This window comes from Pteropus medius, unplaced genomic scaffold (assembly GCF_902729225.1).
Source record: "Pteropus medius unplaced genomic scaffold, Ma_sr-lr_union100, whole genome shotgun sequence".
Classification (NCBI taxonomy): domain Eukaryota; kingdom Metazoa; phylum Chordata; class Mammalia; order Chiroptera; family Pteropodidae; genus Pteropus; species Pteropus medius.
The window spans coordinates 34,199,051-34,210,700 of NW_024351730.1; the positions used below are offsets into that span (position 1 = coordinate 34,199,051).

The 11,650-nt window shown below is 32.7% G+C and overlaps 1 pseudogene; it reads left to right on the forward strand.

The window, feature by feature from the left end:
* The first annotated feature begins 10,511 nt into the window (after positions 1-10,511).
* On the forward strand, positions 10,512-11,062 carry LOC120587976 (60S ribosomal protein L17-like; annotated as a pseudogene).
* The last annotated feature ends 588 nt before the right edge of the window (positions 11,063-11,650 follow it).

The window sequence follows — 11,650 nt, forward strand, 5'->3', positions numbered from 1 at the left end:
ACTTTATAGAATGCCCCTATACCATAATTTTTGGTCATGATTTATGCATTCCTTGTTTACTGTAACATAAAGCAGGTTGTGGAAGTGCTACAATTAAAGATACATTATAAGAAATTAAAGTATGAGAGAGAGAAAGATAAATTTTGATGAGGATCTGGGGAGATTTCTCATCACCAGTAGAGTATAAGCTTGCCCTTGAAGAAATTAATTATGCTTGTGGTAGGATGGGGGGAATGAATATGAGGTCATATGATTTCAAACTGAAATTTATTAAAGGTGTAATTAGAAGTTGTAAAGTTTTGTAGGGGCCTGAGTGTTTTTTCCCCTCATGACACCGAATACCTGTTATCTTTTCCAACACCACTTTTCCAACTCTGACATCAGCTTGGTCTCCTACAGTTTTCTGACACTGACTACCCAGAGTTAGACTCCACAGATTTAAGAGCTCCTTCCTCAAAACTGTCCTCACTTCAGGTGCTCTTTGCAGGTATCAGGTTCCCAGGTTACCCATACTTTCATATGACTTGGCTACAAAGTCAGGGGTTCTGACAATTTTTCCCCCATTACTATTACAGTTTACTATATAAGATACAAATGACCAGCCAGATGTAGTGATACACAATGTTATTTGCAAATTATATCTCAATAAAGCCTGAAAAAAAATGTGCAGGTGCTACTGGCATTTAATAGACTTGGAATAGGAATGTTACATGTCTTGCAAATAGTGGGAGAGTCCTGTAGTATAAAAAATTGAAATGCTCAAAATGTCAATAGCATCTGGTCTTCCTGCATTGATGATCACAAAGGACTGTGTAAGAGAAATAACTCTGGCCTGGAACATAGGAGATTTATGTTGTGGTCCTGCTTTAACCCTCAACTGGCTACATGCTCTTTTGAGAGTCCTGGAATCACTCTGGATTTCTGTTTTCTCTCTTATAAATATAATGATAGAAGTCCCTTTCACTATGATTTCTTTGACTTAAAAGTCTAAAGATAATTACTTTATATTCTTGTTTAACCATAATTTAACTCTTCAACAATATCCTTTCCAGGTGATAAAGTGACATGTTGTCAATCCATTTAAAGCTACAACAGTGTGCAAATACTGTCCTGTAAATATTCAAATATTTTTTTAACAAAATTATTTTGTTTTAATTGGAGTAAAAATTTAACAAACTTGAATTCAATTTGTAATGTGAAAATATTATTATCCTCTAATTTTTAATAGATCTATATTTTAATGTATTCCTATTTAACACCACTACTTAAAACTGCTTCACAAAAGTGAGACTACATAACAATTAGTTATAATTAATATTATGAATTTTTTTCATAAATAAATATTAAATAACACACATGATGAGAAAAGGCCCATTTGACAAGCAAGGCTAATGATCTATTTTTTTAAAAAAACAATTTATCAGAAAATCTGACCATATTTTGAGTTGATCAAATTTAATATTAATAGTAATAATAATTACCCCAAATTATTATGTTAAATCTGTAAATTCTCATAAGGAGTTAACTGATGTAAAGCATATTCTTAATTTATACTGTGAATACCTAAAGTTTAGTTCTTTCATTGTTATTATAAAACTAATTTTTATTATTTAACTAGACTCCTATATAAAGTGAATATTTATTAAACATTCATATTAAAGTAATAAGAAAGAAAATCCAGTATAATATCTCGACTTTTGCTTTGCTGAAATCCATGGATGAAAAGTTTTCCACATAATATTTTTTCTCTTAAGAAAAGCAGTTTATTGTATGCAAGCTCCTGTTGAAAAATAGAGTTCATGTGTGCTTCTGTGATGAAGTTCCTTGCAAAAGTATTTTACTCACATTGAGTCAGGAGAGGTGCTGTAAGTGTTCTACACACAGGCATTCAATCCATTCAGATAGATTCACTAATCTGTCCTGCTTTGCAGTTTCATTTTGTGACTCAGAATAAAATGCTTAAAAGCCATTACTGAATAAAAATTGGCAAACTTCAAATCTAAAATAGATTTCTAAAAAAAGCTCCCTAAATCTTTGAGCTCCTCATTACAATAGCAACAACAGCAACAACAACAACAAAGTAAGTTTTTGTGGCAAATGAATTAAAATAAGTAAAATCATTTCTTCATCTTTCAGTGCCCTTTTTTATTCATGTTACCTTTTAAGTATACACTTACCATAAGATATAAGAGGATACATGGGAGGGTTTTTTATTTTTTGTTTACTTTATAGGAAATAAATTACTTTTTATTTAATATAAAATGTCGCTTCATAAATCTTTTAAAACTCTAACTTCTAAATAATTGTTTATGTTTTATATCAATAGTTATTGCTAACAATTGATATTATCAGTCATATCCTTGGCTGGAAAGACTAAACGATTTTATTTTTTTAATCTCTCAGGAAACATAAAAAACATATTTTAGTAGTATGTAGCTACCTCAGCTTATAAAATATTTTTTAGATGACAGATATGAACATGTGGTTCATTCATTTATATTATAAACTTAATTCACTTTGAAAAGTTATAAATTACATTTTTAGATAATAGTTTTCCCCATTATAAACTGATTGTGTGCTTATTTTAAAATCTTAAATAATAATGAAGGTAAAAGTTAAGAAAACTATGGGTCATAGCCTATTAAAAGAAAACCAGAGTAATGTTTTAGTACATATACATCTAGTGTTCTAAAATTTTTATCCATGAAAATTAATTAAGTTAACATATTTATGCAAAGTAAACATGGGCATAGTTTTAAAATCAAAGAGTACTGCAAGGTTTATAACAGCAATCCCTTCCTTTTCCTATCTCTGTGTCCCTATCCCCAAATTTAATAATTATTTTCAACACTTTTTAGGTAGTTTCCAATATTGTCTCCACATACAAAGATATCTGCATCCTATCCCCAGAACCTAGAATATGTTACCTTACATGGTCAAAGGGACTTTACAAATGTGATGAAGTTAAAACTCTTAAGATTGAAAAATTATTCTGGGTTATCTGGATTGGCCCAATGACGTAGTCTCAAGGTCCTTATTAGAGGGTGGGAGGTTCAGAGTCAGTTGTAAGAAATGTAATGATAGAAGCAAGAGGTTGAGTGATGCAAGGAAGAGATCATGAGCCAAAGAATGCAGGTGACCTTCAGAAGGGGAAATAGGCAAGGAAATGGATTCTCCTTGCAGAGCCTCTAGTAAGAATTAACCCTGCTGACACTTTGACTATGGCCCAGTCAGATTGATTTTGGACTTCTGACTTCCAGAACTATAAGGTATGTTGGTGTTGTATTAAGCCACTAAACTTGTGATAATTTGTTATAGCAGCAATAGGAAATTAATACAGCCTGTTATTTTTTCCTAGAGACTTGTTCATATATTTTTATGTGAAGATTACTTTCTTATCTCTCTGAGGATATAATTTTTTATAAATTAGGTTACCTCTTACTCTGCATGGTATCTGATTTTGTGGGGTCCTCTTTTTTAGTTTGTTTTCCTCATTCCATTACCTTATTATCTTTGGATACCTATTTATATTTAAGAGTGAAAACCTTAAAAATGGTGAAGAAGCATTGTCTAAGTGGGCAGATTTATGCCTAGGAGAACTTTACTATATAAAGGAAATAGGTGGGCATATGGCCATTTCACTGAAAACTCCCTGTTTGTGACTATTGCTTCGTAATAAGTTACCATAAAGTACTGTGGCTTAAAATAATTGTTTTATTTTGCTCAGTACTTTTGTGGTTCAAGAATTCAGCTCAGCTGGGCAATTCTCTAGTGGGGTGTCTCATGTATTTGCAGTCAGATGTCAGCTGTGATTGTAGTTATAAGAGGACTCATCAGGGTCAGAGTCTAAAATAGCTCACTCGCTTGGCTTGTAGTTGGTGTTGGCTGTTGGCTAGGTGATCAGATGGACTGTCAGCAGATCACCTACTGGCCTTTAGAACATAGTCAAACTTCTTACATGGTGATTGGCTTCCCCTAGATTCTAGAGCAAACATCCCAAGAGAACTGGATGGATACTTCTTGACTTTTTCTGACCAATCTTCGGAAGTCGCACAGTATTATTCCTTTTTATCCCATAGGTTGAAGAGGTTCTATGACCACCCAAATTCAGTGGGGCTAAATATAGTCTTACTATTCAATTGGAGGAGTGTACAGAATTTGGAACTTGATTTTTTTTTTCTGTTCCATTGATCTATTTGTCTACCTTGATGCCAATATTGCAGCTTTGTAATAAATCTTGAAATCAGGTAGTTAGTTCTTTAAATGTGTTCTTATTTTTCAAAATTGGACTATTATAGGTCCTTTGCATTTTCACATAAATTTTGGAATCAGTTTGCCAACTTCTAGGAAAAAAAGCCTTCTGAGATTTTGATTTGGTTAGCTTTGAACCTATAGACCACCTTGGGGAGAACTTACATCTTAATAATACTGAGTCTTCTGACCCATGAGTATGGTATGTCTCTCCATTAATTTAAATCCTCTTTAATTTCATTCTGCAATGTTTGTACTTTCTGTTGTCCAGGTCTTTTACATCTTTGTTAATTTATCTTTAAATATTTCATATTTTTATGCTATTGATTTGTAGTTTCAATTTCCAATTGTTCATTACCTGTATACAGAAATGCAATTGACTTTTGTGTATTGAAATTATATCCTACAACCTTTGCTAAACTCGTTTAGCAAACAAGTTAGTACTAGTAGCTTTTGTGTAAGTTCTATTGGACATTCCACATTAACAATGATGCCATTTGTGAATAAAGACAGTTATACTTTTTCCTTTTCAGTCTGGATGCCTTTTATTTCTTTTCCTTGCCTGATTGCACTGGCTAAAACCAATAGTACAATGTTGAATAAAAGCGGTGAGAATGGACAGTTTTTACTTAAATTGGAGGGAAAGCATTCTGTCTTTTCCCATTAAATATAATATAAGCTGTAGGATTTTATAGTGCCCTTTATCAGGTTAAGGAAATTTTCTTCTCTTTTGGGTTGCTGAGATTTTTTTTTTTAAATCAGTAATGAATGTTAGATTTCATCAAGTGGTTATACTGAGTCTGTTGAGATTATTACATGTTTTCTGTCTTCTAGTTTGTTTATATGGTAATTTATATTGAAGGATCTCAATACAAAACTGCGTATTCCTGAGATAAACCCCATTCGATCATGATATATTATCCTTTTTTAAAATATCGTCATATTTGATACGCTAAAAATTTGTTAAAAAGTTTTGCATTTCTGTTCATGATGAACATTAACCTCTAGTTTTCTTAAATGCCTTTATTTGGTTTTGTATCAGGTCAATGCTGGCATCATAGAATGAGTTGGGAAATATTCCCTACTTTTCAATTTTCTGAAAGAGTTTGTGTAGACTTAGTATTATCTTTTCCTTAACATTTGGTAGAATTTACTGTAAAGCCATCTAAGGTTTTCTTTGTGAGAAGGTTTTTAACAATAATTCTAATTTTTAAAATAGATATGACTATTCACCTTATCGATCTCTTTTTGAGTGAACTTTAGCAATTTGTGTTTTGCAAGAATTTTATCTATATGTTGAATTTATTGGCTGAAGTTTTAATAATATTCTCTCATTTTCCTTTTGATATCTGTAAAATCTCTCATGGTGTTACTTTTCCCATTCCTGATATTGACAATTTGTGCTTTCTTTCTTTTTTGTCCTTATCAGTCATATTAGAGGTTTATCAATTTTATTAATCTTCTCAAAGAACTAGCTTTTAGTTTCATTGATTTTCTTTATTGTTTTTCTATTTTTTACTTCATTGATTTCCAGCTTGGTCTTTATTATTTCCCTTCTTCCACTTACTTGGGGTTTAATTTGCTCTTTTGTAATTTTTTACTTTCTTAATATGGAAGCTGAGGTTATTGGTTTGAGGGCTTCTTTCCTAATATAAGCATTTAGCACTATAAACTTTCCCCTAGGCACTGCTTTATTTGCATCCTGGAAATTTTAATGTTTTCAATTTTGTTCTACTCAAAATACTTTCTAATTTTATTTTTGATTTTTTTCTTTGAAGCATAAGTTATTTAGGAGTGTATTGTTTAGTTTCCAAATATTTGAGAATTTTGCAGAAATCTGTTATTGATCTCTCTTTTAATTCTATTTTGTCCAAAGAACTTCCTTTGTATAAATTGAATCATCTTACTTTTATTGAGACTTCTTTTCTGGCCCAGAATCTGATATATCTTGGTAAATGTTCTGTGTGTACTTGAAAATAATGGATAGTCTGCTGCTAGGTGGAAGTGTTTTATAAATGTCAGTTAAGTTATATTATGGTATTGCTCATATTCCCTGTCTTTACTGATTTTCTGTCTATTCTATCAATAACTGAGATAGATATACTTAAATCTCCAACAATAATTCTGGATTTGTTGATGTACCTTTTTAGTCCTATCAGTTTTTGCTTCATGTGTATTGAAATTCTGTTATTAGGTGCATAAATCTTTAGAATTGCTATACCATCTTGATGAATTGACCCCCATTATCCATAGGAAATGAACTTTTTATCTGGTATTAGTCTCTGCTTTTAATTAATTAATTAATTAATTAATTAATGTATTTATTTATTTTAAGCTTTAACAGCATATGTATATTTACACTGTGTGTTCACCTCCCATTAGTTTCTCCTTTTAAATTTGCTTTCTCTGGTATTAACATAGTCACTCCAACTTTCTTTTGATTAGTGATAGCATAGTATATTTTTTCCCATACTTTTACTTAACTTACTTGTGTCTTTATATTTGAAGTGGGCTTCTTGTATGCATCATATAATTGGATCTTGTTTTTTAATTCAATCTGACCATCACTGTTTTTTAACTGGGGTATTTAAATAATTTCCATTTACTGTATTTATTAATATGGTAATGTTTATATGTAAACATTATATATAATATATAATATACATTTTATATTATATAATCTTGCTATTTGTTTTTCATTTGTCTCCTGTTTTTTATTTTTTCTGCTTTTCCTGATTTTTTTTGGATTAGATATATTCTTAATCTGTTTTATCTCATTGGTTGCTTATTAGCTGTAACTCTTGTTTTTTACTTTGGTTGTTGCTTTAGGGTATATGCTATATATTTTTAAATTACCACAGTGAATCTTAAAATGATATTACACCACTTCACAAATAGTATAAGAACATTTCAGTGGTTCACTTCCCTTTCCCCTTTCCTACTTTGCACTAGTGTTGTAATATGTTTTACTTTCATGTATGTTATAAACCACTTGCTACATTGTAATTTTGTTTAGTTTTGTTTAGTTATAGATAGTAAGAAATTTAAAGAAAAAATCTTATGTGTTTAACCACGGAGTTATCATTTTTAATATTTTATTTCTTTGTGTAGGTTTAAATTTCCATCTAGAATAATTTTCGTTCTGACCAAAGAACATCCTTTATTATTTCTTGTAAGGTGGGCCTGTTGTTGATGATATTGCTGATGAAATCATATGTCTGAAAGTGTTTTTCCTTCATTTTTGAAAGATATTTGGGAAGCTATAGTATGATAGTTTTTTCTTTCACTACTTTAAAGAGTTTGCTCTCCTGTCTTTTCAGTTGACATATTTTTGATGAGAGATCTGATGTCATCCTCACCTTCATTCTTGTGTATGTAACAAGCTTTTTTCTCTGGATGCTAGGATCTTATCTTTATTGCAAGTTTAGAGAGTTTTGATAGTGTGCCTTGATAAAATTTTCTTCATGTTTCCTGTGCTTGGGTTGTTTGAGCTTCTTGAATATAAAATTATTGGCTTTCTTTAGAGAGAAGTACTAATGTCAAAAACTCCTACAGATGAAATGAAAAAAATTTAGATGATGCTACAAAATGGTTGACTTGATTAAATAAAGACCAGTTCATTCCAGAATGTTTTAAAATTGTGTTATCATTTGGTTGAGGACCACATAATCCCCCTATTATATATAGAAATCTTGTAGCTAAACAGAAGAAGAGTTTGCAACTGTGTGTTTTAGCTAAAAGGCGAATTACAGGAGTGTTTTTAAGAAGCAGCAGGCCTGATTTTGTAGTGTTTTGAAGAAGGCTGCAGTAACTAGGTACTTAGCAGGCATTTTTCATTACATGAACCAGTTGAACAAGTATTCTCAAGATAATGGAGAAACTAGTTTGACATCAAGTGACAAGATTCTTCAATTTATAAGAATCTGAATTTTTAGACAAATTATATTACAATAGAAAATCTCGAGACTTTCCCACTGCTGCTTGGGCTTGAGAGTGAAGAAGAATATTATCAGGACTTAAGCTTTATTGAAAACAGCTAGAAACCCTACAGAACACAACGGAACAGTATTCTCTCTTTCTTTTAACACAGGGATGGGAGGCCCTTTAAATCTTCAGCTCAGTCTTAGAATCTGACTTTGAGAGAAGAACAAGGAATTTGTGAGCTTCAATTTGATCTTGCAGTCAAGGTGAGCTTTACTAATCTGTCCCCCATCAAGTTCTGCATTTCTGCGAAGGAAGAATATCCTGCCATTCATAGGAAAGCAGCAAACATTTCATTGCGGTTTTCCAATCATTACAAAAGTGGGCAAGCTTTGACTTGTTTAACAATTATTATGTGCAAAGATGAAAATTATCTAATTTTGGTTGAAAATAAAATCCATATGTGCTTATCTCAAGTTTGATCCAGAAATGGGTAATTGTGCAGAAAACAAGTACAAGTTTCTAGTTATTTATTCTTTATTTCTAGTTTCAAAAATAACCTTTTTTATGGATAAATAAGTATATGAGAGATTTTAAAAAGCTGACATTTATGTATAGTAATTTCACAACTGCTAGACTTATAGGACTATGTTAGTCTGATTATGTTACTCAGAAAGGAAATGACTTTTTCAAAGCTTTATGTAAAAATCTATCTTAAGGTATGCTTTTATTCACATTTTGTTGGCTATGGTTTAGTAGCAGTACTAATTGCATTGTCAATAATTTTCATGTTGTAAATAACATTAACTAAATCAATTTATAACTTTTATTTAAATTAAATCAACCAAGCCCAGCTTTAGAAAAGCAAATCACGTTTTTTTTGGGGCCTAAACCAGCTATTTAACAGAAATTTTTTATGTTTGCTATATATGTATATTTATAACTTATAAGAGGGAACTGTGTAAGATATTAATTTCAAGAAAGATAAGCTAAGCCTAACTTCTTTTTTCAAGGAAGTTTGAGTAAGAAGTCATTTTAATTTTAAATAGAGGAAAATACATAGCTTACCTTATTAGCTATTTGGAGGGCAGACATTTATGATAAACATTTAGGCCTTAGGGGCGGTGGTCTTGAGAATGTGCCTTGAAGATCTCCAGCTACGGGGAACTTAACTGGCCAAGAGCCCAGCTGCTATGCTCTGAACTCTATCATTTTGTTGGTGCTAAGACCAGACTTCCTATGAATTGCTCCCAGCTGGTGATAGAGTGCAGCAGGAATACTGAAGCGGGCCCATACTTCGATGTCGTCAGACCCCTCTGATGGTCAACTTTGGCTCAAAGACACCCTGACCATTCTGCAGACTTATGGGAATCTAGACCACTGCCACCCAACCTTCCCTCCTCTCTCCTTCACACAGGGTCACACACGCTTTGTAGTCTGATGGCTTCCCCAGTCTTCCCAGTCTCCTTCTCCATTTTCTCTCAAAGGTGTTTCCCTAATGCTGTCAAGGTGTCTTGGAAGACTTGGACTAATACACTAGAGATGGTTAAAAAAAACAAGCGGGAAGTAAAAAGGAAAGCTAAATTTTCTCTGTCTAACACTACTAACTAATGTTAGACTTGGTGTCTTTTGTGGGAGAAGAGAACCACACACAAAGACTAGTCTAATAAGTTTGTAAACATAAATGGAGCCACTTTTAAATGGGGTTGGGGCTGCCATCTCAGAGGAACTGCCTTGCACGTCTTATTCCTCATGTCTGGAATGTCAAAGCAGGGAAAAATAACCTTTGGATTGGGCCTAAAGCAATATCGTATCCCAAAGAAGTGTTTGCAAGGAAAACAAGAAAGCTGATATTGTGAATACTGGACTGAAAGTTAAAAACATTGTTTAGAATTAGCATCACTACGTTAGCTTATCTGAACCAATAGATAATTGACATAATTGTTCCTTTCCCTTTTTCATAAATACCACTTGCCTTTGTCTCCTAATTGGAACACTATGTGGGTTTCTGCCTGCATCAGTACTTCCCAAAATATGTTCATTTTTTTTTTAAATCTCAAATAAATGCTTGTTGCCTCTCACTTTCACCTTTTATTTTTAGGTAAACAAGTTATTTACCATATTGACAGAAAACGGTCATTCTCTTCTTCTGTGACAATTATTAACAATTGTTATTGGATTATTATATCTCTAATTTACATTAACATTCTGTGATTTGTAGATATGAGAATATTTATATAGGAATTCCCTGAGACTTTAAAATTATTTCAAGAATGCCTTCAGGGTATAAATATTAAAAATGAGCTCTTCCCATAAGTGGTCTGAGGAGACCTCTGAAAATGGTTCGCTATTCACTTGACCCAGAAAACCCCACAAAATCATGCAAAACAAGAGGTTCAAATTTTTGTGTTCACTTTAAGAACACTTGAGAAACTGCCCAGGCCATCAAGGGTATGCATATCTGAAAAGCCCCTGAATATCTGAAGGACTTCAGTTTACAGAGGTGAAGTGTGCCATTCTGTTGTTACAGTGGTGGAATTGGTAGGTGTGCCCAGGCCAAACAGTGGGGCTTGACACAGGGTCAGTGGCCCTAAAAGAGTCCTGAATTTTTGCTGCACATGCTTAAAAATGCAGAGAGTGATGCTGAACTTAAGGGTTCAGATGTAGATTCTCTGGTCATTGAGCACAGGCAGGTGAACAAAGCTCCCCAGATGCAGCGTAGAATTGACAGAATTCCTGGGAGGATGAACCCTACCTGAGCTCTCCCTGCCACACTGAGATGATCCTCACTGAAAAACAGCAGATTGTTCTTAAACTAGAAGAGGAGGTTGCACAGGAGAAAAAGGTATCCCAGAGGAAAACGAAGACACAACGTATGGCTCTGGAGTAAATTCAGCATCAAATAAATGCTATTAAACATAGAAGCAAATATATATATATATATATATATATATATATATATTAAAAACAAGTACTCTAGGCTATTTCTGACATGCATCAACTCAATCTCATTTTATTTCTTCATCCTCTGGGTGTTGTATTTTGTGTCAAAGCTGAAATATTCTGCTCCCACTTTGTAGCTTAAAGTAGCTGAATCTAATTCTTGCCCACTCTGAAAGCCATTTCCTGTATTTCCTTCCACCTCTCCCTTCATGTGATTTATGGGGACTCTGATGGAGTCTAGCTGTCCCGCAGAGTTAAAAGGCTAGATTCTAGTTCTAAAGGGATTACAATTTTTTTATAAGGTTATTAAAACAAAATTTATGTACAGAGGTAATATAGAACTACTGTTCACAGATTTAGAAAGGAAAAAGCAATATTTGGATTTTAAATATGGGGGCGGATTTTACTTGTTACAATTGGCACTCAAGGTTAGGGCAAGGAGTGGAGCAAAGTATAGTACTGAAGGACACCTGCATTGGGATCAATCTACTTGAAATCTGGCTTTATCACTAACTGTATGATGTTTTTTGCAAGT